General features: G+C 39.6%; 1 protein-coding gene across 1 annotated transcript in view; it reads left to right on the top strand.

Moving 5' to 3' along the window:
- The first annotated feature begins 3,939 nt into the window (after positions 1-3,939).
- The window catches only part of tmem121ab (transmembrane protein 121Ab), a 132,435-nt gene continuing 112,799 nt past the window's right edge, over positions 3,940-23,575 (top strand). The window contains exon 1 of the mRNA XM_057822667.1: positions 3,940-4,206. The gene's annotated coding sequence lies outside the window, so the exon portion shown is untranslated. The remainder of the gene's footprint in view (positions 4,207-23,575) is intronic.

Genomic DNA, 23,575 nt, shown 5'->3' with positions numbered 1-23,575 from the left:
CCCAAAAAGTAATTGCGTTAGCAACTCAGTTACCTGAATGTAAGAGTAATTAGTTACTTGGCAAAGTAACTGATAATAATTTTCATGTTTTTTTTTTTCCACAAAAACAAAAAAAACAAAAAACAAAAAAAAACAGGTCACACAATGCGAAGTTTAAAGGGTTTTAAGGACAATTGGCCCCAGCCCAAATCTTTACCCTAAACTTAACTAGACACAGGGGTATTGCGGATATTGCGATAACTAGATAGTAACCTTTGCTATGTGTGGAAGTCATTTAATGTTGTGAATCAACCGTTTAAGTTGTTAAAATTGCTCCCATTATTGCATTAGTTCCCTTCTGTCTACTCTTGACAGTTTTAAAACTGTTTCACCATTTAAAGATAGATTTAAGTCAAGATTTTGCCAATTTAGGAGCATTTTAGATAAAAAGTTACTTAAGTTTGCTAAGAAGGTTCTCTACAGAGCCTTCCTGAGGTCTACTGCTTTAAGATGGCGGCTATTTACTAATCCATCTAGTTCTTTATACATGTTGCTAATGCCGCCGTGTCTGTCATTTGCATCTAGTTTTTATAATATGTGATATCTACCACAGCATCATACGGGCGTAGTTTGTAGGCTATCGGCTACAGTCAGGTATTATCGGCGCCACCTAGTATCGCGTTTGCAACGGCGTCACAACTCCCTTGGCTCCTACCCACTCCTACTCTGCTCTCTCATCTCAGTGAGTCCGTCTCTTTCAGACTTTTCTCGCATCATTCAACCAACGTAGCAACGCATAGTAACGCACACCTTTCTCGCTTCAGTAACGGTAACTGCGTTGCCAGGATGAGAAAAGTAATTAATTAGATTACTCATTACTGAAAATAAATAATGCCGTTAGTAATGCTGTTATATTCTAACGCCATTATTAACAACACTGCTGGCGACCGTTCAGCGGATCAAATTTCCAGGGCGGAGCAAGCCACATCAAACAGACAGCGGAGTGGACCAATCAACGATGGGCGGACGTAACGTTGGTAAAGCAACAAGAAACTAGTGCGAGGAAATAAACATACACGGAGAACGGAGAAGTTTATTCAACATGGCTAGCGCGAAACAGACTGTTGGTTTTAGCAGCTCGATGTGTTTTTGGTCATTTAAAAGTGAATTTACCGCGGATTGGAACATATTCTCGGCTCTCCCGTTCGCCATCTGTGTTGTTGTAGAGACAACTTCCGACGCGCAAGAGTGTCGTTGCTCGTTAAGAACACGTCACGCAAATAAACCTAATTGCACGGATACTTTCGTTTAGGCTCGCGAGGCCAATGGGGAGCTGGGTCCCAGACTGTTTTCCCGGTGTTTAAAAAATACAGGGAGAACAATCTGGCCGTGCCAAGCAACATAAGGACTGCATTTTAATTTGATTTAGATTTTTTTATTTTAACCTTACATTATAATTATGTTCCAAGCACTATAGGTGCTCCTTTGTGCCCACTGCTATCAGACTTCATCAGCAGAGGTCTGTGCTCACAATTAAAGCATTAAGCATAAGAACAATGACAGGTACTCTTTTTTTTCTTTTTTTAAGGTTTCTGACATTGAGCCGATCTGCAGTCATGTTAGATTCCATTTGTGCTTTAGTCGTAGGTAATTTGTATGTACCTTTTTTTTTTTATATAGTTGTTATTGTTTGTCTACATGTTATACATTTGATTGTACACTGTTTGAGATGCTGAATTTCCCCTATGAGGGATTAATAAAGTATTTTCTTAATTTGCCAATATGTTTTGAAAAGAAGATGCAGTTCAATGGAAAAAAGTTTTTTTTAAACACAGATATCACAAAGTAACACGTTTTAGAGCTGTAATTGCAATACCGTGACACCGTGAAACCGTGATATTTTGGCTGAAGGTTATCATACCATCAGAATATCTTACCGGCACATGCCTACTATTAAGTATTTTCGTCCATAAGACTAAGACGAAAATTAAAAGGGCTTCAAAAACAACACTGCACCAGTGCTACATACACTGCTGGCTAAAAGTATTGGCACCCTCTGCAATTATGTCAGTTTATGCTCAATTTCTCCTAGAAAATGATTCCAATTATAAATGCTTTGATAGTAATATTTTCATTTATTTATCTTCCAATGAAAAAACACAAAAGGGAATGGGGAAAAAAATTAAATCATTATCATTTTACACAAAACTCAAAAAATGGGCTCGACAAAAGTATTGGCACCCTCAGCCTAATACTTTGTAGCACAACCTTTGGATAATATAACTGCGAAGAACCGCTTCCTGTATCCATCAATGAGTTTCTTACAATGCTCTGCTAGAATTTTAGACCATTCTTCTTTGACCAACTGCTCCATGTCTCTGAGACCTGAAGGGTGCCTTCTCCAAACTGCCATTTTCAGATCTCTCCACAGGTGTTCTATGGCCTTCAGGTCTGGACTCATTGCTGTCCACTTTAGAAGTCTCCAGTGCTTTCTCTCAAACCATTTTCTAGTGTTTTGTCATTGTCCTGCTGGAAGACCCATGACCTCTGAGGAAGACCCAGCTTTCTCACACTGGGCCCTACATTATGCTGCAAAATGTGTTGGTAGTCTTCAGATTTCATAATGCCATGTATACGTCAAGCAGTCCAGTGCCAGAGGTAGCAAAGCAACCCTAAAACATCAGGGAACCTCCGCCATGTTTGACTGAGGCCTCGATTTTTTTTCTTTTTCATGTAAACTCTATGTTGATGCCTTTTCCCAAAAAGCTCTACTTTTGTCTCATCTAACCAGAGAAGATTCTTCCAAAACATTTTTGGCTTTCTCAGGTAAGTTTAGATCAACTCTAGCCTGGCTTTTTTTTATGTCTCTGGGTCAGAAGTGAGGTCTTCCTGGGTATCCTACCATTGAGTCCCTTTTCATTCAGACGCCGACGGTTGGTACGGGTTGACACTATTGTACCCTCGAACTGCAGCACAGCTTGAACTTGTTTGGATGTTAGTCGAGGTTCTTTATCCACCATCCGCACAATCTTTTGTTGAAATCTCTCAATTTTTCTTTTCTGTCCACATCTAGGGAGGTTAGTCACAGTGCCATGGGCTTTACACTTATTGATGACACTGCACACGTAGACACAGGAACATTCAGGTCTTTGGAGATGGACTTGTAGCCTTGAGATTGCCTATGCTTCCTCACAATTTTGCTTCTTAAGTCTTCAGACAGTTCTTTGGTCTTTTCTCCATGTTCGATGTGGTACACACAAGGACACAGGACAGAGGTTGAGTCAACTTTAATCCATTTTTACTGGCAGCAAGTGTGATTTTAGTTATTGCCACCACCTGTTATGTGCCCCAGGTAAGTAACAGGTGCTGTTAATTACACATATTAGAGAAGCATCACATGATTTTACAAAGGGTGCCACTACTTTTGTCTGGCCCATTTTTGGAGTTGACGATAATGATAATAATGAAAATGCTAATGATTTTTTTTCCCCATTCTCTTTTGTGTTTTTTCATTGGAAGCAAAATAAATGAAGATATTACTACCAGAGTATTTGTAATTATGCATTATCTGACAGAATTGCAGGGGTGCCAATACTTTTGGCGAGCAGTGTACTGCTGCCAATTTTACTACACATTCTCTTCAAACTATGTTCTCTTGTTACAGATGGTTGCTCTCCCTATATAAACAAAGTGTTAATTCAATTTCCAACCAAGTATATTCTGTATGCTAGTAGAAGGAGATGAGAGAGAAGGAAAAACTCTTTCTCGCAGTGTATTTTACATGCAAAGGGTGTTGAATTTTGGGGGGCACTGTTGCAATCAATTAACTCAAATTGAATACTTCTTTATCACATCACTGCCAAGAAGGCAAATGCCCTGTGTTTAGCGAGAAAGGGTGGGAGAGAGGGGGAGAGAGAGCGATAGGAGAGAGAGAAGCTTACCCAAAGCGGTTGACTGTAGTCTGCAGATTGAATTCGCCATGTACTGTATGTCTGAATTCTTTCGTGACTGGCACGCGTCCGAGAATGGGACGTTCAGTCGTGTAACTCAACAACGATCATTCTAGTTTGGACCCGTTTTTTGCTTTAGTTTTTTTTTTTTTTTTTTTTTTTTTAATTACTGTCATTTGTCATTTTTTTATCGCCAGCTCCGGAACGGATTTACAAAGCCTCTCTTCTGAGCCCGCAATGAGATTCAACACTTTGGACAGCGACTAGTCCGTTGACGGTAAGTCAGCAGAGTTGAGGTTCGCTTATGTCCAAGACAAATGAGGGAATAAAACACACTGTTGAACATGATATGACATGTCGCCCCCCCCCCATGCCCCTAAAAATACAACTGTAGTAAAAAGCGTATTTTATCATTGCTGTCACTTCCTATGGGTTCCAGTTTGTCACTCTTCTCTCGCTTTCTCCCTTGGTGATAAACGATGCGTTTGTGCGCGTTCAGCTTTTTTTAATTTTAGTTTTAATTAATTTCCTCGGACAACCGGCTCAAAGTCACGTTAAACACGTTTCGACTTGTAATAGTCTTCCGTATTGTTCGATGACAACTGTTCATTTTGAAGAGTCAGCGAGCGCGCGCCCGGCTCGTGCCTCCGATGTGCCACGCGCTCGTGAAAGCGGACACGCGCAAGCATACCGACATGCAGGGTCACTGAGAAAATATATGGCCGCGATCACAGAGCTACTAACACCAATAATATTTCAAAGTGACTGTCAGATAATGAGAAAGCCACACTGAGTCCCCCTTGTTGACAGCACCTGGATATTCTGCTATGGCATTAAAAGTGCTGGATAAAGGGGATCAAAAATGTATACGTACAAAACTGTTTGAACTGATTTTTGGTTGCCACATTTTTGGAAGGAAGTAGCAAGATTTTTTTATGTTCTTAATAAGATGAGAATAGAAGTGGTATTAAATGAGTTTTCGTCTTCCCACTCCTTTTCTGGCATAGTTGATGCTATGTTACTTACAGTGTATCACAAAAGTGAGTACACCCCTCGCATTTCTGCAGATATGATATTCATTCATTCGTTTTCCATGCCGCTTTTCCTATTTAAGATACATATATCTTTTCATGGGATAACACTGAAAACATGACACTTTCACACAATGACAAGTAGTCTGTGTGCAGTTTATATAATAGAGTTCATTCATTTTCCCCTCAAAATATAGCCATTAATATCTAAACCCCAGGCAACAAAAGTGAGTACACCCCATAAAAACTACGTACATCCCTAAATGTCCAAATTGAGTACTTCTTGTCATTTTCCCTCCAAAATGTCATGTGACGCGTTACAGGAGTGCTGTCAGCATTGTTACAGAGATTGAAGAGGTGGGGGGTCATCCTGTTAGTGCTCAGAACATACGCCGCACTGTAGTGTGCATCAAATTGGTGTGCATGGCTGTCACCCCAGTAGGAAGTGTCTTCTGAAGACTATACATAAGAAAGCCCGCCCGTCTCATCAGACCATAGGACATGGTTCCAGTAATCCATGTGCTTTGTTGACATGTCCTCAGCCAACTGTTTGCGGGCTTTCTTGTGTTCTGGTCTAAAAAGCCACTTTGCCTAGATTTAATCAGCATACAAAAATAGGGCTCTGCGTTTCCTTTACCTCTGCCAAACTCCTGTGGTTCGATCGAACCCAGGTTAAGAACCTCTGCTCTAAGGCATTCTTCTCAATTCTCCTCCAATTCTCTACCACCAATGTAAATATAGTTTGTCTGTAAATGTATTATTATAATAAGTACACCTCTGACATTGTGTCCATTTTATTATTCAAGAAAAAAAGTACTATGGATCAACTTTCAATACAGTATAACATTATTAACATTGTTTTGTTTGCAACAGAAAATACTTCAAGTGCATCATTTATGCCTGAATTTGAAAAAAAGGTTAGGTATCACATCCAAACTGTAAAAATACATTCAAGTTAAATTTTTTGACCATTTGATACTGAAAAACAATACTCATGAGGACAATATGCCAAATAATTTGACCGAAAAAACAAAATATAATAGAACAAAAACGACAGTGTAATTGGACAGGCGGACAGTTTTTATTTTTGCTGCAAGCGGTATCGGAGAGGAAACGCCTAGCCGTTAAATATGGATCCCAACACAGGTTATTTTGCACTAAGCAACTTCGTATGCCACCGTTATATGATACTAACTGCTCGCTGGATTACTGATTGCCTAATTGTTTGCAATATTCGGCATGTTTTTCCTAAAAAAAAAATGCACATAAAAAAATCAAGCGGCTTATCAATGTGATTAGGATCTTTAAGTGACGTCTTAATTGATTTGGCTTCTTGCTGCAAACATTTTTAGACACAGTAAACAGGGCTGGTCTTCCCACGTCTCCCACTTTATTCAAAGTCAAAGCCAAATGCTACATACGCTTTGTTATAGTTCCTCATCTTAGCTGTTCACATCTCCATTGCGCTTAGCTGTGTGCTCTTGTTTGGGTAAAAAAATACTGTACACACTCTGAAAATGAGAGTGATGCTGCCACCGACTGAGTGGATGTGCAATTACACTTTATTGTAATACTGTAAAAAAGTATGTTCCCGAGGTCAAAAGCGTCATCGCTCTGCGCCACACCCCACTACTTGAGAAGTACTGCTCTAAGGGGTTAGGTCGTCACTGACACTTTTAGTTGGTTAACACAAGCACTATGGGTGGATGGATTGTTTTTCATGCTACAGCAGATCCACCTATGCCTTTTACACAAAATTCAGCAAAGGTGAGAGATTGCCAGGACATGTCTTTCACACAGTAATACAGCACCCTGCTACCACATATTGGGAAAAAATTTATAGGACCAGGGGTGAAAGTGGGCCAGAACGGTCTGGAACGCTGTTCCGGCAAGAGTTTCCGAGCCAGAACGCTGTTCTGGAATACAGTGCTTTGATCCCGAAAATATGACGGCAACTGTCAAAACCCTATGTGTGATGGTTTGTTTTAAGTATTTCATTTTGTCAAAAGATGCCTTCTGGTGGCGGCGTTGGGTGTGGCTGAACTCTAACCTTTTATGGCAGACGTGTCTGACATGGCTAAGGGACAGCTACGCTCTGGTTCGGCCCACATGAGGCTGTAAATTGTAGTTGATGTATGTTGGTGTAGGCATTTGCGGTTATGTTTGGAGATACTTTTTGTTTAGTTATGTTTAGCGATTTGCTATGAGAGAAGTGTAAATACGTAAGCATTCGTAGCATCTAAGCTAGAGGACTTTATTATGCAGATTGGGCTGATTTGATTGACCAGATTTACATATTTTTTATACTGGTGGAATGTTTGACGTATACATACCTGTCAATCTGAGGCCGTTGGCAATCTTACAAATAGTGACGTATGCCCTTACAAATTGATGACTAATCATACAACGTTTTATATAGCATGCAATATGAACAAAAATAAAACTTAAATTTAACTTAATCTTACTTTAAAAATAAGTAATTAATTACAGTTACAAATTACTCCTCCCAAAAACTAATTGAGTTAGTAACTCAGTTACCTGAATGTAAGAGTAATTATTTACTTGGCAAAGTAACTGGTGTTACCTTTCATGTTTTTTTTGTTTTTGTTTTTTTTTTCATTAAAAAAAAAATTTTAAAAATTAAAAATAAAACATAGTAACCTTTGCTATGTTTGGAAGTCATTTAATGTTGTGAATCAACCGTTGAAGTTGTTAAAATTGCTCCCGTTTTTGCATTTGTTCCCTTCTGTCTACTTTCAATCTGTGAAAATTTTAAAACTGTTTCATCATTTAAAGATAGATTCAAGTCAAGATTTTGCCGGTTTAGGAGTATTTAAGATAAAAAGTTACTTAGGTTCGCTATGAAGGTTCACTACAACAGAGCCTTTCTGAGAAGTCTAATGCTTTAAGATGGCGGTTGTTTACTAACGCCGCTGAGTCTAATTTATTGTTGTAGTTCTATATGCATATGATATCTAGTGTTGCATCAAGTGGGCGTAGACTGTAGGCTGTCAGCTACAGTTTGGAAATATTGGAGCTACCTAGCCTAGCATCGCATTTGAAAAAGCGTCACAACTCTTCCCTCCTTCCCACTCCTACTTTTGTTTTTCTGTGTCTCTGACTTCTCTCGCGTCATTCAACCAACGTTGTAATGCATAGTAACGCACATTGTCTCGTTGCCGAAACGGTGACAAAATCCGAACGGGAAAAAAAAAGTATTGCACGAAAAACGTACAGATTTTGAACGTATGGCATACATATTTAAAAATCAGAGCTCACTTGTACAAATTACGCCAAAACCGTGCAACTTGACAGGTATGCGTATATCTTTAACAAAAAAAAAAAGTTTACATTGGCTTCAATTTTAATGTACATCCAATGTTCTTAGATAGTTAAAATTCAATTTTTGCATTTCGGAAATGTGGGGGGAAATTAGGAGATGGAGGCTGAGGTTACTGCTGTTTTTCAAATCACAGAAACAATACAATTTTGAATGAATAGCGTTTTTTTGTTTTTGTTTGTTTTTTTGTTTTGTTCCTATGTGTCATAGGAATAAATGTGCCAAAAGGAGTTTTATCTGCATTTCAGTGGTTTTAGGAGGTTTGACGACTCCCCCACCCCAAAAAAAGAAAATAATGAATCTGGCTCCGTGTCAGACTTCATGTCAGGGATTTCCGGCAAGAAATTCTAGCCACTTTTACTCCTTGACAGGATTGATATTGAAATAGAATGAAAATTAAATAAATTATGAAATATTTCAGCGTAGCCTTTTATAGGGCTGATCTCAATATATATAGAAGTGTATGACGAAATGTTTCAACATTTAATCAATCATTTTACCAAAGGGAAAAAAAGCTTTTCCAGCTACTTCCAATTACAGTGCTTGGCATACATGTATAAAATGCACATTAAGACCATCCTTCCATTCGTCATTTTTCTATACTATTTATCCCCGTTCACGGGAGTTTCAGTCTATCTCAGCTGACTCTGGTCAAAAGACAGACTACACCGAGGAGTGGTTACACAAAGCGCATATAGAGATGGACCACTACTCATTCTTACTTTCACCCGGTTGCTGAAAGGGAACTGAACCTGTATGTGAGTCAGGCCAGTGTACCCCTATTCCATTTGTGACTGCAAGGCCCAGTCAAGCGTGACAAAATATCATCACGTTGAGCACCGCATCAGAAATTCCACACCATTTTAATTCTTGCTAAACAGTCCTTTAGCTGGGATTAAATGTTTGACCTTTTTTTACGATAGCTGGGTGCCGTGGTCACCCAAGTACTCATTTCCCGCTGCCTCTATGCTTCAGTGCTGCAGCTGTTTTGCACAGAGAAATTAATTCAAGCTATATAAAAGAAGAAAAATGCACATGCCAGGCCGACTCCGGATAAGAAGTGACCCCCACCTCCTCCCACTTCCTTGCGCTTTTACCCTACAGCACTGCAACTGACTTTGATAGTTCAAAATACACAGCCAACACACACCCTGAGTGTAAACCTACAGTGATTTTAACCAAGTCCCGGATTTAACAGTGTCAGTTTTAATGAGGCTAATTAGGATTTTTGATTACACTGAGCGCGTGATAACGCTCGGCTAGGCGTTAACTGTGTCTGATATGTCGGCTCAAGCTGTGAGTGACAAGAATTTAGTGCAAATCACAGCGGAGATGTTTCCACAGCGCCCCTCTACAGCGTCCTTGAGAGAAATCACATTTAGAGGCGCCGGTTTTTCCTCTGGGTTATTAAGCTCCGGGCTTGACTGTAAAGAGATTGCTCATTCATATTGTGTGGATGATGAGCCAAATGCAAATTAATCTATCATGCTCAATTTATTATCCGATAAATAGACTATGAATTTGAATAGTGACCCTGCAGGGGTCAGGCCGTGCAATTGGCTGCGCAAACTCTGAGTGGTATATGAATCTTTTTACCTAAAAGGGTGTGTACTCTGAACTGTCTCATACTATTAAAAATAAAATACTGTAGTGAAGTAGCCTCTGCTTTAATAGATATTGGCCTATTACTGGATGAGACGTCAACCTCAAGTAAAAGCGATCTTTCATTGCCAAGAGAAGAAAAAAACTTGCAGGAACAAGGTGGTTGTAATTCGGTTGTATACTCCTTATACTGCCATGAAGTAGAACTACATACATATAGTGACACATACGGTCTAAAGGAGATTTCATCTGCAAAGTTGAAGTTTGCTTTAAAGTTTCAAGAGGTGTTGCAGTTATGCAGTACTAAAAATATATGTAAACATCTTGTCAAGCGTAGGCCTATATGTACATGTAAAGCAGTGCTGTTTTCGTCGATGATGACGATAACGACAATATTTCGTCAACGAATGACGATGTGACGATGACGAGCTAAAAACGTGTCTTGTGAGATTAAAACGTAACGAGATGCCAGTTTTTGTCTGGTAAGACGAGATGAAAATTTGCCATAGTTTCTGTTATAAATTCAGAATATGTGACATTTTCTTATCGTACGAGTAATTAGCACACATCGTAGAAGTGTTTGGTCGTGTCACTCATGTTACGTACTGTGGCCGGCTGGCTGCTTGGTAAGTTTTGTTTTCTTATCTTGGCTAAATATGCCATGTTGCTTTAGCCTCTAAACGTCTGTGCTGAGTGATCATCACACACTATATGTAACTTGTAGCATTAGCATTTAGCGTGGTGAGTGTCGTCTTAATCTCTTGGGAAAACTTTTTACACACAGTTCCTGGTGTCCAGGTGAGTTATTTAATTGAAAATAATGTCGACCTACTGTTTTCCTGCTGAGTGTGTATAATCATCACGAATATTATGATGTCCTTGTACACTTACTCCCTACTGTATGTGCTCGTCTGTCAATGTTCATTCGAAATTGTTGGAAAACTTTTATTTATTCATGGATTAAAAGTTTTGAAGTTCACAGACGAAAACATTTGGAGTAATTGTCGACTAAAACTAGAACACATTTTGAAATGACTAAAATATGGCTAAGACTAATACGTATTTTCGTCCATAAAACTAAGACGAAAATTAAAAGGGGTGCCAAAAACAACTAGTGTTGCACCGATACTATTTTTTGGCCCAGATACCGATATCTGGCCGTGCAGTATCGGCCGATACCTGGCCGTGCAGTATCGGCCGATACCTGGCCGTGCAGTATCGGCCGATACCGGTACCATGCCACTCAGTTTGTAAAAAAAAAAAAAAAAAAAAAAACAGAATATATATATATATATACATATATATACCCGGGCGGTATGGTCTCTCAAGCTCGGGTCCTCTACCAGAGGCCTAGGACCTTGAGGGTTCTGCGCAGGATCTTAGCTGTCCCTAGGATTGCGCTCTTCTGAACGGTAACGTCGGACGTTGTTCCTGGTATCTGTTGGAGCCATGCACCCGGCTTGGGGGTTACTGCCCCTAGTGTCCCGATCACTACTGGCACCACTGTTGCTTTCACTCCCCACATTTTCTGCAATTCTTCCTTCAACCCTTGATATTTCCTCAGCTTTTTGTGTTCTTTTTTCCTGATGTTGCTATCGCTCAGGATTGCTACATCATCTACTATGTCAGGCTGGTTGGCCATCACCAGTTTTGTCTGTCTGGAAGTCCCACAGGATCTTGACTCGGTTGTTCTCGACCACCTTTGGAGGAGTTTCCCATCTTGACTCTGGGGTGTCCAGTCCGTACTCGGCACAGATGTTCCTGTACACTATGCCTGCTACCTGGTTTTGTCGTTCCATGTATGCCTTGCCTGCTAGCATCTTACACCCTGCTGTGATGTGCTAGACCAGGGGTGGGCAAACCGGTCCTCAAGGGCCGCAGTGGGTCCTGGTTTTTGTCCCAACTGATCCAGCACAGAGCTTTTAACCAATGAGGTTTTAATGGAAACAAAAAGCACCTGACTCCAATCAACTGATTGCACTTATAACATACCAGATTGGTGAATAGGTGTCCTCTTGATGGGTTGCAGCAAAAACCCGCACCCACAGCGGCCCTTTGTGGAATAGTTAGCCCACCCCTTTGCTAGACTGTCCCAGGGTCCTTTTTGCATAGCCTGCACCTGGGGTCCTGTCTAGTGTGATAGACCTTTAGATACAGTATATGGATGCCCATATCTCGAAAACTACTTGATGGATGTTAATGAAACTAAATACAGTTTATGTTAAAGGTCATACATTTTATTGGTTAAATTTACAAAGTACAAATATTTGTTAGTTCTTTGACAGATTTTCATAAATGTTCAATATGAGCGCCGCCTGTGACACTGCACACGTCGAGTCGATATTCGAGCTCGTGCCAAACGCGCTGTAGCAGGTCTTCGGTAACAGTTTCCAGTGCAGCTGTAATTCTCCGTTTTGTTGTCTAGTTGGTGCCTTCTTTGCAAAATTTATGAAGAAGGCACGCTGCACTTTCTTTGGTGACTGAGTCCGAGCATACTCTAACGCGCAAAATGCCTTTTCTTTTGAAGTGAACAGCATTTCTTAACTTTAAAAGATAGAAATGCCAAACGTTACACACAAGAACTTGAAACGTTTCTACACAAGCTGTGAAAATTTGAAGTCATTCCAACGAAAATTGTCAAAATTATTGGCCTACGTAATGGGGTCAAACATTTTGGAACACCCTGTGTATATATATATACACACACTGTATACTGTTTATATGAAGAGCGACATACTTGGATGTGAAATCATTGCTATCATGGCTTTGTCAGGCTGCTGCTTACCTTTATGAAACAGGAAAAAAGAAAAGTGAATCCGGTAGAAATTTCTATTGCATACCTGGTATGGGTGAATAATAACAATAATTAAATAATAATTGATCACAGCATCCTGTCTCTCTATCATACACATTTTATATTTATATTTATTTAGATTTTATACGCGACCCGACGGAAAATGATGGATGGATTTTATACTTTATACTTGCAAGTCACTTTTGATATTTTAACTTATCCCGCACTGTAAAGGTAGATGCTCCGCAATGTCATTGTACAATTGTATAATGACAATAAAGGGCTATTTTATTCTATTCTAAGTGGGCACTTCCACTTGTTCACGCGAAGAAGAGCACACTTACATGCCGGAAGAAGACGCGCAGATACGAAGCATCCGAGCAAGTGAGCAAGGAAAACACAGCTGCGAGCCTATGTGCATTTTTGATGCTTGTAAAATATCTACAGAGGCAACGCCTGTATGTATCATCTTTTGCATTGTTGTTGTGTGTTTCCACTTGCGATCGGACACTTAAAGCCAGTTGTGTAGTTGTTTGGATGATCATTTGGGAGTTTAGCTTGCTGTATACTCCCAACTAACGATGCGGGACATCGGTATGACTTTTTTACCTCATTTTGCCATTGATCCTAAAGTCATCACTTGAAGGATGAAACTAAAAATATAAATGAAACAATCAACTTTGTCCTCAGTAACAAACATGTTCGCAACAACGCAGATCCACGATAATTAGCTGCTAATACAGTTATGACATTCACAAACTTAGCATGCGTTCGCTAGGGTCCGCACATCATCCAAACAACTACACAACTGGCTTTAAGTGTCCGATCTTGGGTGGAAATACACAAGAACAATACAAAAGAGGATAAATACAGACGTTGCCTCTGCAGATATTTTACAAGCAGCAAAAATGTACATAGGCTCGCAGCTGTGTTTTCCTCTCTCACTAGCTTGCTCACTCGCTCGGATGCTTTCTACAGAGGCAACGCCTGTATGTATAGTCTATTGTTGTTGTGCGTTTCCACTCGCGATCGGACAGTTAAAGCCAACTGTGTAGTTGCGGACGCATGCTAACCGTTTGTGAATGTCATAACTGTATTAGCAGCTAATCATCGCGGATTTGCGTTGTTGCGAACATTTTTGTTTCTGAGGACTAAGTTATTTGTTTCATTTCTAATTTGATTTTCATTCTTGAGGTTATGACGTTAGGATCAATGGCAAAATAAAGTTTAAAAAAAAAAAAAAAAAAAAAAAAAAAAATCGAAAATACCGATGTCCTGCATCGTCATTTGGGAGTTTAGCTCGCTGTATAGCCTGGACTGAGCTGTAGCGTCTTGGTGAGGACAGTACAGCTGCGTTCAAGTGATGCCAGTAAATGGTATTGGCGCCCTATTTGTTGGTACTCGGCGGTACCGATACCACCATTTCGGGCTGGATCGGCGCCCCCTGCCAATACTGGTATCGGTCTAGGTACAACATTAAAAACAATACTGCACCACTGCTATTTACTACTGCCAATTTTTACTGCAGATTCTCTTCAAACTGTTGCTCTCTTGTTACAGCACATGGTGACAGGGCAGGGATGCTGATTACAGATGGCTGCTGTTTCTATATAAACAAAGTGGTCATTAATTCAATTAAATCAAGTTTGTTGGCCATAGTATTCGTCATAAGTTTACAATGTGTGACATTTTCTTATCGTATGTGTAGCTAGCACGCATCATTGCAGCGTTTGGTCGTGTCACTAATGTGATGTTGTGATGTGCTGCTGCCCCCCCCCCCCCCCCGCACACCCACACCCACACGCTTACTCACCAGCCGGTAAATAACCATGTGTCCTCTCCAGGCACCAGACTTTTGTGTAACACATGTCAGGGGCTGCTTGGTAAGTTTTGTTTTCTTATCTTGGCTAGATATGCCATGTTCCTTTTGCCTTTAAACGTCTGTGCTAACACACTAAATGGATAAACGTCTGTGCTAACACACTAAATGGAATTTGTAACGTTAGGACAGCATTAGCATGTAGCGTGGTGAGTTTTCGTTGACTAAAACTAGACTAAGACAAACACATTTTCAAATGACTAAAATATGACTGAGACTAATAAGTATTTTTGGTAAAAACACACGAAAATTAAAGGGCTGTCGGAAACAACACTGATGTAAAGGCCGACAATGTAGACATTCCTGCTGTTTGTTACTTTCTGCAGTTGATTAAGACATCTACGTATAACAGTTGCAGTGCAGTTTCCCTGTCTTTGAATTGATTAACCTTTTAAAATAACAACCTTAAGGTCAGCCACACACTTAGCATCCAAAACCCTGCAGGCCAGTGTGCTCCATTTCAATGTTTTGCATTACAGCCATTGCAAACTGAGCTGCTTTTCATGATCGTGCACTTTGCATGCTTATTGTGCTGTGGATTGTGTTTCTGCATGCCTCGAATTCCATTTATGGGGCTCTTTAAAATTCAGCCCTCCCGCTAGAAACTCAATTAAATACAGTATTGCTATAAATACATGAGCAGAAAGCCACAGAGCCGGCTGCTCAGCCACTCAGCCCCCACACCAATCATCGCAGGCTCTGACCCCTCCCCCATCACGGCTGCATAGTGACTGGTGGTCAATTTGAATGATCGGCTGAAGACAATGTGGGAGCCTGTCACACGGGCCAAAAACAACCATGCTCTTAAAAGACTATGTACGCAGGGAACATCAGTTGTGATTGTTCATTTCTATAGCGCTTGTTGGCAGGGACAAGACGGGCTAAATGAGAGCACTTTGTCTTATTCTGCATTACGCCAGCTCATGTCTTAACTGCTGTAAAGTTGTTGGCATCATCGTCGGCTGAAACACCATTGCACCATATGCTATATGCACATTTTTCAATTAGTGCTTTTTACTCACTGGTTTTTCACTTTGGAATCTGTACTTTAAAATGATAAAATCTGACTGGCGTAAATGGCGTCCACACCAATCAATGGCCAAATGGGACGATCAATCAGTACGAGCCATAGAGCACAATAACATGACCTGAGGGAAACGGGAGGGAAAGCAGCATCCAGACGCCACACCTTGGAACTGCTTTGCAAAAACACTCCTTAATTATAGATCAGAAATGCTAAGCTTGTTAACAAGACATCTATTATGGATTGTGTTGTGATCTATTCTAATGTGAGCATGACATTTGTGGGGGGAAAACAAAAATCCAGCACTTTGTAAGAAACTAAGCAAACAACTTACTGCCTAGATAAAACTTTTAATACGAATTTAATCTACTCCGGAATTCTTACATTCAGGTATTGGCAAAATAAATTAGTGCTGCAACGATTAATTGCTTAACTCGAGTAATTCAATTAGAAAAAAGATTTGCATTATATTTTGCTGCTTTGAGTATTTGTTTAATTAAAGTGGTTGTAATGGTTTGTTTTTAAAGTGTTTGGATTAAGTATAACACCATTTACCATTTATTGATTTGGGTCAATACACTGCCCTCTAGTGGCAACAGTGAATATGACATAACTCATTTCACATGGCTGAATCCAGCTGCTCCCTGTTAAGACCAACATAAGTTGTTGTTTGCGTTTTTTTTTTTTTTTTTAATGCATTCATAATTTATAGGTATATTTAGCCATTTTGGGGGGACTACGAGTGTGAACGATTTGTTAAGAGCATTGTAAAAAAAAAAAAAAAATCATTTTTCAAAAGTTCAAGTGCATTTTATAGCATTTAAGCTAGCTGGCTTTTGCTATGTAAGTTAGTCAATTGTTCTTAAGTTGTACTTAGATCTTCATTTATTATTATTATTGTTTTTTGTATACACCGTTTAGGCTCAGCTCAGATATTTTAAATGTCTATATTCATTATCCGGTTATTCAAACTAACTAGTTCCATGATTAATCAACTACTAAAATAATTGATAGCTGCTGCCCTAAAAAAGTAAGGTAAAATCAAGTTGAGCTGAGCCATCCTTGATGCAGTTTTAAACATGTTAAGTTAAAGCATTATTCTACAAACAATAGCTTCCAAATTGTGCGGCTACATCATATTCAATTGGATATTTCAGTGTAGTTGTTAAATTAATTCTCTAATAATGTACAATATGAAGGGTTTTAAACTAGGCGAGCAAATCTTCAGTAACTATTAAAAAAAGAGTCGCTGTATTCTGGCAGCACTTTGAAACTGTTCATATTAATCCATCTTTTATCTAAGCTTAGCATTTCAATGTCTTTATGCAACAAAAACACATTTCAATAATAGTTTCAGATTCGCAGTAGAAGTTCATCACGTTCTTAAAAAATGGACAGGTAGTTAGGGTAAATAAATGGTTCCTTAGTTTCTCAGTATACCATGAATATTGTGAAAATTACAAATCATAGACCTCATTCTTTAATGTTTTTTCGAGGAGAAAACAAAAGTGCCATAGCGACTTTTGACTAAACTGCACGGTCGAGTGAGACAGGCTTTATGGTGTGATAAAAATGTGTCCCATCCGCAAAGCGGTTGAAGACGTTTCCTCAGCTGTCGTGACCGTGGGTGTTTTCTTGCCACTAAATCAAAAAATGTGCTTCCTTTTTTCTCCGTTTCCTTTTATGCATCTCATCTCACCGCAAATTTCCACTTATAGACCAATCCACACAACGTATAACCCCTTTAAACACACTGGCACCACATGGAAAAACAGAAAGTGCCAGTGAGGGTGGATAGTCGTGAAATATTGGAGCCATTGCAGCCCCCAGGCAAGTAGTTATCAGAGATACACAAGCGATGGGCAAATACATCAGCGCAAATGTCACAGTCTGGTCTATGTTCAAGACATACGACACTTTTACTGTATTCCCTCGAATAATTTCAACCCCTCAGATTGACAACTTGCCCCAGTTGGTGACGTGTGCTCCATCCTCTGATGATGAATACATTCCCACTACCACCACAAATATAGGCTTTCCTTTTACAATCAGGTAAACAAGGATAGTAAACATCTGTCTTCATGGATTCTGTCAAATATCCTGCAGCTAACCAACACAGCAGTGTCAAAGTACGTGATCAGTCTTTGAATAGTGCAGTTTCACCCTAGTGCAGTGATCCCTCGCTACTTCACGCTTCAAACTTTGCGCCCTCAGTCCATCGAAATAAAAAATCAATAAAAGCAGTATTTTATTGAGCTGTTCCGATCTGATCACGTAGTCTCGCACTCTTGCTTCTGCCGCTTTTCTTGGTCAGGCAGTGCACTGGAGTTATTTATTGACTATTTTTAAATGTTTTAGTGTCCCAAAAACGTATTTATATGTCTTTTACATTTTTTTTTCTACAAGAGACATCTCTAGGTTCTGATGCAACTTCGCTCCAATGCACAATGGTCAAAATTCATTTTAAAGCAATAAAACTGGCCACTGGAGGGCAGTAGTAAGAAGTCATTTGTCAGGAAACGGAAGTCTAAAGAAGCAAGAAGCGTGAGAAAAATGCCAGCCGGAAACGCGCACAGCCAAACCAGTTCCCCCCCAGGAACACAACATGCCCCACACAAGTTCCCCAGGTGAACTCTGCCATCAGGCAGCGGTCATCACATAGGTCACCCCAGAATCCACCCACACAGGACGCCAGGCACTACCCGATTTAATGGAACCACCAGTCAGGCCACATGGCCGGGGCGCCGTTTGAAGACGACCGAACGGACGACCAGGAGGACGTCCAGGACGCCAGGTGTGGGAAGTCCGAGCAGGACAACCGTGAGGACATCCGGGACGCCAGGCGATGATCGACCAAGCGCAACGACCAGGAGGACGTCCAGGACGCAAGACGGGAGACGACCGAGCAGAAAATTTGGGAGGACGTCCGGGATGCCAGTCGTTGGATGACCGAGCAGAACGATCCGGATCACCAGTGTAGCGGATGATGTTGTTGATTCTGTGTTGCTCGTTGAGTAGAGTTCGCTTTGACTTGTTCGGCCGCTCGTGTCTCTCGTGACTCAAGTGTCTCGTGACTTAGCCGGAAACGTGCACAACAGTGTCATCTCTCAGTTCAATAGTTTAGTTATGTGTAAATAAATTGTTACTTTGCTATCAAAAGCTCTATTTGTCTTGTTATGTTATTTTGTAGAAGGAAAACATTATTCAGATGTTTGGGATGTCACCAAAGCAAAAAATAGCTGTGTTAAAGACAATATTTGAAATGTATGTTTTTACAAAAAGCTCAATTTCTCTGTTTTTTCATCAGAAATTGGAAAGTTGCTAAAACTAAGCTATATTCTAATGCTGATTTCTAAAGAATGGAAAAATATATGAACTTTTTTTTTCTAATCTAATCTTTCTTTTGGTGGGCTCCATGTTTATATAGCAATAGAACAGAATTTTCTGTGGGCCTTGCAAAATCACTCAAAATCCAGTAAAAACGGGGTTGCTCTGGTGAAAATGGCTGGGGGTGAATGAGTTAAAGTTAGCGATGATTGACAGACAGGTAGGTTTTGATCTGGCCAGAGACGCCTGTCAGCCGAAACTTCAAAGCGCTGCATGCGTCAACATCGTTTAACTTGTTAAACAGTTGCTGTGGCAACTCATCAAGTGTAAATGAGCAGCTTGAGCGGACTCAATGAAGCATTTAATAAAGACAAGCATTTTTCTACTTTTTTAAAATGGATTGGGCGTCTAATTTTTTCTTGTTTGAAAATAATTTGTTAGGACAGTAAACGTGTTTGCAGTCTGTGTCCGCCAGTCTGTTTCCATTCTATCCTACTGTTCAAATTATACCGGCGGCGTCAGCGTTACTAATTGACTGCGGACCATCTCTGACATGCCAGAGCCCGCCGGATGGTTTGGGCTATTTTCTATTCTTGCCGTCGACGCAGCCATCAAATTGGCCGGAGCAAGGCCTGAAGTCAACAGGCCAGATGCTTATAAACGAGCCTGGAACTCCAGACTCACCGCTGTTCCAGTTATAGCGTCTGGGACCCAGCTCCTTATTGGCCTCTCAAGCCCGAACGATATCGTCCGTGCAATCAGATTCGTTTATTTGCGTGACGTGTTCTTAACGAACTCCGTCACTCTTGCGCGTCGGAAGTAGTCTCTACAACAACACAGATGGCGAACGGGAGAGCCAAAGAATATGTTCCTATCCGCAGTAAATTCAGTTTTAAATGACCAAAAACACATTAACGCTACAACCAACAGTCTCGTGCTAGCCATGTTGAATAAACATGTCCGTTCCCTGCGTATTAAAGATGTCCCGATCGATCCGGTCCGATCACGTCAAAGTATTGGAATCGGCAAAAAAAAAATATCGGACATGACTTTTTTTTAATATATATATTAGGGCTGTCAAAATTATCGCGTTAACGTGCGGTAATTAATTTTTTAAAATAATCACGTTCAAATATTTGACGCAATTAACGCACATGTCCCGCTCAGACAGTATTCGGCCTTTTGGTAAGTTTTACAGCAAGGTTTTTTGTGCTGTCTAACAGCGAACTCTTGTGGTCGCTTTGCGACATGGTTTATTGCTTTCTTGCCAGTTCAATATGGCTGCACGACGTCTCGGGCTGACGCCTACGTTGTAATGTTGTGCTTATATGATCCTTGGACAAGATTTGTCCGTAAGTATGGTTGTTGTAAAGAATGTACATATTATGTTAGTGAGCAAAATGTTATATTTTTTGTATGAGACGCTTTTTGTTTATGTTTAGTGAACCTGTATAGCGTGCTAAGCTAACGTTGTTGCTAATGCAATGCTTGTGTATTTTTTTTTTTGTAGTTTCACTACGGTCTAAAGAGGACAATGGTTTGAGGCCATTTTATTAATAAATCAGATGAAAAAGGAAGAAGTCTGATTATTAAGGCGTCGTTCACTAGCTGTCTAGCTTTGGAAAAAGTAGACGCTTCGGAGTGAGGACAGCATAGACAGATTTAAATGACAGTAGAGTGAAATGCCCACTACAGTCCTTATGTACCGTATGTTAAATGTATATATCCATCTTGTGTCTTATCTTTCCATTCCAACAAATTATTTTACAGAATATATATATAATTTAAAGAAAAATATGGCATATTTTATAGATGGTTTGAATTGCGATTAATTATGATTAATTCATTTTTAAGCTGTAATTAACTTGATTAAAAATTGTAATCGTTTGACAGCCCTAATATATATTTATATATTTTAATTAAATCATTTTCTAATTGTATTTAACGTTACAGACATAAAGTTACACTCATCCAGAGTCTTTAGTTTAGGCTTAAGGTAGGGTTATCAAATGTATCCCAATAACAGCGGTAATTAATTTTTTAAAAATGTATCACGTTAAAATATTTAATGCAATTAATGCATGCGCTGCACAACCCACTCACGCATTGTCGCTCTCAATCTGTAATGGCAGCGTTTTACCTATATAGAGAGCTAAAAGGCAGAGTAAAATGAGTGGATTTTGGCAGCCTTTGGAGCCTATTTTTAATTGGTTAAAGCCTTACAATCCCTCTCCCTATGATTAGAAATATCCTGGGAAGCAATGTGGGTAAGCAAGGTAGTAATTGATCTTTTTCTTAACACCCTATGTTATTTCCCAACGCAGAGAAGATATATCAATTGGTAGCACTACGCACAGCCATGGTTGAACTTCCCATCATACATTTGGGCACGGCTACAGTATCATTTACTGAAAGCTCAACAAATACACTAGATGGCAATATTTAGTCACAATATACAAAGTCACATTTATCATTTAAGAATTACAAGTCTTTCTATCCTTTCTATCGCAGAAAGAATGTTAATAATGTAAATGCCATCTTGAGGATTTATTGTCCTAATAAACAAATACAGTACTTATGTACTGTATGTTGAATGTATATATTCGTCCGCGTTTTATTCATTTTTTTCTTAATGCATTGCCAAAATGTATATGATCGGGAAAAATTACCGGGAATGATTGGAATTGAATCGGGAGGGAAAAAAAGCCATCGGATCGGGAAATATCGGGATCGGCAGATACTCAAACTAAAACGATCGGTATCGGATCGGGAGCAAAAAAACCTGATCGGAACAACCCTACTGCGTATGTTTATTTTCTTGCACTAGAGTTTCTTGTTGCTTTACCAATGTCACGTCCACCCGTAGCTGATTGGTCCACTCCACTGTCTGTTTGCTGTGGCTTGCTCCGCCCTGGGAATTTGATCTGATTTGATTTGAAAGTGTCACAAACCCATGGTAAAAGCAAAAAATAAAAATAAAAAAATGGGAAATAAATGTTCGATCAAGTCCACCTGTCTCTCTGCTTCTCTTTTGAGTCCAAACACTGTGTGTTAGTTGTTGTTTTTAATGCCACATTATCGCGCGTGATCACGCGAGAACTCATGACGGCATGGCGTTGCCGTACCGCAGTTGTGAGCAGCCTGTATGTTTTGTCCTATTTTTGACGTACTGCGGCGCACGCAGTCAACACGGAGATTGGCGGATTTGTACAGAAGACACGTCCGGTATAATTTGGTCTTAACATGTTTAAAACTTATCATACTTATTACATTTAAAGTGCTTAAAAAACCATATATACATACATAAAATTTAATTATACTGGAAGAAAACATGTATTATATGTATCTCTTTCCAATGATAAAGCTGAATAAATAAATTGAACACACATTTTTTTTTTTCGCTACTTCGTGGTTTTTTTTTTACTATCGCGGCGGGTACAGGTCCCTATTAATTGCGAAAAACCAGGGTTCACTGTAGTCCCATTTTTTTTAAAACGCTCATTTCACAACATAAATTTAAATGAAACAATATAATACAAATCCAAAATGTGTTTGAACACACACACATACACCCCCACAAACAAAAAACTCACCTATTCAAACACCTATGCCCATTATTTATGGTCATATTTTATTTACATACACACATACATCGTTCCATACATCCATCAATGTACTATATTCTGGTACAGCATGTACGATTACAGCTCTGAGCATAACAAGCACTCCATGAGTGATTTCATGTCACTGTGATGCATCCTTTAAGAATAGAGCGATTATCCGAGAGTTTGAACTGTACGTTTTCCACTGCATTTTTTCCCCACCCAAATTATAATAATGATGTCCAAAAGATGACAAGATGTAAGAATTTATGATTGATGTGAATACAGTAAAAGAAAGGTTAAAAAATGTTACCTGACTGATGCTTTTTTTTTTTTTTTAACTTTCATCCATGATTGGAGCTTCTGTTAGCACTTTACACGTAAATACTAGTCCTTCTCAAAAAATTTGCATATTGTGATAAAGTTCATTATTTTTTGTAATGTACTGATAAACATTAGACTTTCATATATTTTAGATTACACACAACTGAAGTAGTTCAAGCCTTTTACTGTTTTAATATCGATGACATTAGCAAAAAAGAAAAACCAAAAATCCCTATCTCAGAAAATTAGCATATTTCATCCGACCAACACAAAAAAAGTGTCTTTTAATACAAAAAAAGGTCAACCTTCAATTAATTATATCAGCTATGCACTCAATACTTGGTCGGGAATCCTTTTGCAGAAATGACTGCTTCAATGCGGCGTGGCATGGAGGCAATCAGCCTGTGGCACTGCTGGGGCGTTATAGAGGCCCAGGATCCTTCGATAGCGGCCTTAAGCTCATCCACAGTGTTGGGTCTGGTGTCTCTCAACTTCCTCTTTACAATATCCCACAGATTCTCTATGGGGTTCAAGTCAGGAGAGTTGGCAGGCCAATTGAGCACAGTAATGCCACTGTCAGTAAACTAATGGTTTTGGCACTGTGAGCAGGTGCCAGGTTGTGCTGAAAAACTAAATCTTCATCTCCATAAAGCTTTTCAGTAGATGGAAGCAGGAAGTGTTCCAAAATCTCCTGATAGCTAGCCGCATTGACCCTGCCCTTGA

This window comes from Corythoichthys intestinalis, chromosome 19, assembly GCF_030265065.1.
Source record: "Corythoichthys intestinalis isolate RoL2023-P3 chromosome 19, ASM3026506v1, whole genome shotgun sequence".
Taxonomy (NCBI): domain Eukaryota; kingdom Metazoa; phylum Chordata; class Actinopteri; order Syngnathiformes; family Syngnathidae; genus Corythoichthys; species Corythoichthys intestinalis.
This window is presented reverse-complemented; position numbering and strand designations above follow the sequence as displayed.